Raw genomic sequence first — 5,746 nt, forward strand, 5'->3', positions numbered from 1 at the left:
ATCCATCTCATTTCCATAATCGGTTCCTTGTCCCGCCGAACTTCGGGGGCTTCGTATTGATGAAGTCCTGGTACTGGAATGAACCTCCTTTTTGGCCTCCCGCAATAGCAATGGCTGAGGTGACTACAACAGTAGCAATCTTAGTGATGGAAACATAGTGATCATCAAACAACTCAATCATCACGGACTTGATAGGCCCTAACAACTCCGGAATAGAACTCCAGAAAAAAGTATCCACCTCAGTGGCAATCTGTAACACTAGTCAAAAGTAGGTCAATAACAATCACATGTGATTATACCAATCACGTAATGTGATTTTGTTAAACTAGTAATGTAGTAAACTCACTATGTATTTCATGAAAATGCTAATATAAATATGAACTTTCATAAATACTTTATAGTATAAATCAAAGGATACGTCCATACGATTCCAAAAATATAGAGAACATCTAAATCTGACTTCGTGTGAAGAAGTTACGATAAACCAAACACTATAAAATATCTATAACTAGGGGAATTTAAAATAGGCTTAGGATTAGCTATTTGAATCTATTAGATAGTTGTAGTACTCGGAATTACCTACGCGAGGATATAAAGAACGTCAAAAACGGAGTTCGCATGCAAAAGTTATGGCCTTCCGAAGATGCAGCTGTCTAAGGGCATGACACATGGCAAAAACCCTAGCCGCCTTAAGCCACGACGTGGCAATTAAGGCCACGACGTGAATCGTGTCTGGGACACTAATCGGGGCTAGAAAACACGTGTTAAAGCTATGGGGTGACTCATGGATGTTCACGACGTGGCCCTAGGTATGCCACGACGTGAAATGGCCCAGAACAGCCTATAAATAGCGATCAAAGCTCATTCATTCCTTACACCTTCTCCTTTCATTCTCTCTCATTTCTGAAGGCCGTTTTCCTTCCCGCGCCTTACTACGACGAGCTTCTGTCCGTTTAGATTCTATAGATCACGCTACTAGGGTGAGTTTCACGGCCCCACTTTCTAATGTTTTCGGGGGAAAACGCATGCTAAATATTATATATACGTTATTATTATGTCTATATGATAGTATATTAGTATCAACGTAGATAGTTATAATTACAGGGATATAGTTATTTCGTATCTAAAATTATACAACTATCGTAAAGTTGTTAGCATGTTATTGTTATAGTAGTATACTAATGTAGATCTTGAGTTATACTTAGGATTCTATATATATTTCGTGTGCGATATAGTCCCGAAGTTGTATTCGGAAGTTCTATATATAAAGTATGTTGTTATTATTGGTTTTATGTCAAGATAAAACTTGATATGCTATATGTTGTTATTATTAGTTTTATGTCAAGATAAAACTTGGTTTGTTATATATTGTTATTGTTGGTTTTATGTTAAGATAAAACCTGGTTTTACTTGAAGATATAGCTGTTATACTACCTAAATGTTATGAAGTTAGGAGTAATGTTTAAAAGCATAGTCTAGTGACTTAGGGTTTTAGACATGAAGATGCTTTTGTTGTTAGATTTATAGGAAGCCGACAAAGTCTACATAAGCTACCTCATTCATCAACTAAGATTGGGAATCTTAGTGGAAATCCTCTGACCTGTAACCGTTAATCCCGTGGGAGCGAGGAAGTTGTGTATGGATCTATGTGGGTTAAAGCGCCATCCGTGGTTATTGGCTACAAACCAATCGGTTTTACGGTGGACTATAGATCTATGCGGGTTGACAACCCCACCGGTGGTTGCTAGCTACAACCCAACGGTCTGCGGGTGACGAACTGTCCTATTGATTGTTATGGACCCGGCGTCAATGAAGCGTACGGGGGAAGTATTTACCTTGGTGGAATCCTTTATGGCACCAATGGCGGTTTTAATATGGCACCAATGAAGGAACCATTGGTGGGATATCTTTTAATCAGAGGTTTGTATGTCTAGCAGCGGTTATAGACTCATGGTATCACAACTTTAGAAGCATTATACTTTGTCGATATACAAGTATGAATGTTAAGTATAAGTTTCCCAAAGACTTATACTCTAAGTACAAGGAACTTGTAGGTATACTACTTGCTCATTAAGTAGACAATTATACCTAGCACACTTACTCGTACATAATTGAAATAGATTTATACGTAGCGGTTTTACTGGTATAGAATTGAAATAGATTTATACGTAGCAGTTTTACTCGTATAGAATTGAATTAAGATTTATATGTAGTAACCTTAGTTTGTATGGGATTACAATCATTTATTCATAATATGTGAAACTTATAGGTATATCACTTATTTGGTAAGTAAGCTTTTATACCTAGGATATATATACTAAATGTTGGAGAGTCAAAATGATAATTTCTAAACTATACTTTTGAACTTGGAAAATGTATTATTTTTATATGGAGTCAAAACCTGTGGACTCACCAACCTTATGTTGACGTATTTTAAATTGCATGTGTTTTCAGGAAGTTGATAACTATGATACGAGAAATGACGTTACACTGCTCGGTGTTTCCGCCGACGGCCGGGGTGTGACAGATTGGTATCAGAGCTATTAACTATAGTGAATTAGTACTTTCTTAGGAAAGCACAACTATAGTTTAGGGCTTACTCTGTTAGGTTTAGGTATATCCCTTAGCCTACAATATAAGTATTAGTAATTATACTACTGAAGGACTACTTACGCGAGCGGTGACAAGGATAGACATGTCGATTTGGGTTGCTGGATTTTAGAACGGCTATATGCTAAAATAATCCTGCCCTTCGACTGTCCTGACTGGCAGGTGCCTTATGAGCTAGACCTGAAGTAACGAACAATAACTAATAGAGCATGAATACAACAAAATAATAAATATAGAGCCATATATGAAGACTCAGACCCACGATGATAATACACCTAAATACCCGGAATGATTTTGATCTCAAGGATTTAGATCAGATATTCCAACTAAAGTTCATATGTGCATAGATCTTATCACAACTAGGTGTAGGTGTACAACTATATTTTATTATGATCAGATCATATGAACTATTTAAATTGGGAGTAATATTTGATAGACTAAACACTTGGTGATCTAAAATGTATAAGAACTAAACAAAATGCCTAGAAGAAGTAGCGCTCGTCTAAACCTTAACCAACGACCAGAACCACAACAACAACCGCAACCACCACCACGAGAAACAAACCCTCCAATAAGTTCAGCAGAACTTGAAGAAATCATAGCCCAGAGAATCGCTGCAGCTCTTGCTAATGTCACAAGAGGAGGAATTAGAAATGAAGGTAATGTAGGGACCGACAGAATGTGTACCTACAAGGATTTTATGAATTGCAAACCTAAGAGCTTCCATGGAACGGAAGGGGTTGTTAGCTTGACCCGGTGGATTGAAAAGGCAGAATCAGTATTTCAAATAAGCTTCTGTCCGGACGAATGTAAGGTACGATTTGCTGCTTGTACCTTCACTGATGCAGCACTTACATGGTGGAACAGCCATGTGAATACAACGGGTATTGATGCTGTCAATTCCATTAAATGGGAAGAGATGAAGAGGATGCTAGTAGAGGAGTATTATCCAAGAGAGGAAATACAAAATCTGGAACAGGAGCTGTGGAACCTAACAATGAAGGGTTCAGAGATAAATGCTTATACAGCTAGATTCAATGATCTTGCGGTGATGTGTCCAGCACTAGTAACCCCTGAATACAAGAAAACAGAGCGATATATTTGGGTTCTAGCATCGCAAATCAAAGGAATGGTGATAGCATCGAAACCTACAACATACGACAGTGCAAAGCGTATAGCTCATCAACTAACCAGCACAGAAACCCAAGTGGGATTTATAGCTGAGTCTCCCGAGTCTGCAACGAACAAGCGCAAATTTAATGGGAAGAATCCCATACAATCATCTGAGGAGAGACAAGATGTTGCAACTAATTATGCAGCCATAACAGTAATACCCATACAACCAAGGAAGTATGCTGGAAAACTTCCATGGTGCACTCAGTGTAATCGTCATCACCTAGGTAACTGCTTATGGTGTACTCAGTGTAGCAAACAGGGACATACCGTAAGCTACTGCAGTAACACAACACCTACAACAATAAACCAAGGAACAAATACTGGAACCGGCTATGGTGGAGGAAGAACGTGTTATGAGTGTGGCGATATTGGACACTTCAGGAGGGAATGTCCAAAGTTAAGGAATCAAGGAAGTTAGGTCGTGGTAGGGCATTCGTAATAGGAAGCATGGAAACCATCCAGGACCCTGCAGTGGAATCTAGCACAAGATAAATTTCGGGACGAAATTTTATCAACAGGGGGAGAATGTAACTTTAGTCAAAAGTAGGTCAATAACAATCACATGTGATTATACCAATCATGTAATGTGATTTTGTTAAACTAGTAATGTAGTAAACTCACTATGTATTTCATGACAATGCTAATATAAATATGAACTTTCATACATACTTTATAGTATAAATCAAAGGATACGTCCATACGATTCCAAAAATATAGAGAACATCGAAATCTGACTTCGCGTGAAGAAGTTATGTTAAACCGAACACTATAAAATCTCTATAACTAGGGGAATTAAAAATAGGCTTAGGATTAGCTATTGGAATTTAAGGGCATGACACGTGGCAAAAACCCTAGCCGCCTTAAGCCACGACGTGGCAATTAAGGCCACGACGTGAAACGTGTCTGGGACACTAATCGGGGCTAGAAAACACGTGTTAAAGCTACGGGGTGACTCATGGATGTTCACGACGTGGTCCTAGGTATGCCACGACGTGAAATGGCCTAGAACAGCCTATAAATAGCGATCAAAGCTCATTCATTCCTTACACCTTCTCCTTTCATTCTCTCTCGTTTCCGAAGGCCGTTTTCCTTCTAGAGCCTCACTACGACGAGCTTCTGTCCCTTTAGATTCTATAGATCACGCTACTAGGGTGAGTTTCACGGCCCCACTTTCTAATGTTTTCGGGGGAAAACGCATGCTAAATGTTATATATACGTTATTATTATGTCTATATGATAGTATATTAGTATCAATGTAGATAGTTATAATAACAGGGATATAGTTATTTCGTATCTAAAATTATACAACTATCGTAAAGTTGTTAGCATGTTATTGTTATAGTAGTATACTAATGTAGATCTTGAGTTATACTTAGGATTCTATATATATTTCGTGTGCGATATAGTTCCGAAGTTGTATTCGGAAGTTCTATATATAAAGTATGTTGTTATTATTGGTTTTATGTCAAGATAAAACTTGATATGCTATATGTTGTTATTATTAGTTTTATGTCAAGATAAAACTTGGTTTGTTATATATTGTTATTGTTGGTTTTATGTTAAGATAAAACCTGGTTTTACTTCAAGATATAGCTGTTATACTACCTAAATGTTATGAAGTTAGGAGTAATGTTTAAAAGCATAGTCTAGTGAATTAGGGTTTTAGACATGAAGATGTTTTTGTTGTTAGAGTTATAGGAAGCCGACAAAGTCTATATGAGCTACCTCATTCATCAACTAAGATTGGGAATCTTAGTGGAAATCCTCTGACCTATAACCGTTAATCCCGTGTGAGCGAGGAAGTTGTGTATGGATCTATGTGGGTTAACGCCCCACCGTGGTTGTTGGCTACAACCCAATCGGTTTTACGGTGGACTATAGATCTATGCGGGTTGACAACCCCACCCGTGGTTGCTAGCTACAACCCAACGGTCTGCGGGTGACGAACTGTCCTATTGAT

The sequence above is a fragment of the Lactuca virosa genome, chromosome 4, assembly GCF_052849685.1.
Source record: "Lactuca virosa cultivar CGN04683 chromosome 4, Lactuca_virosa_CGN04683_v6, whole genome shotgun sequence".
Lineage (NCBI taxonomy): Eukaryota > Viridiplantae > Streptophyta > Magnoliopsida > Asterales > Asteraceae > Lactuca > Lactuca virosa.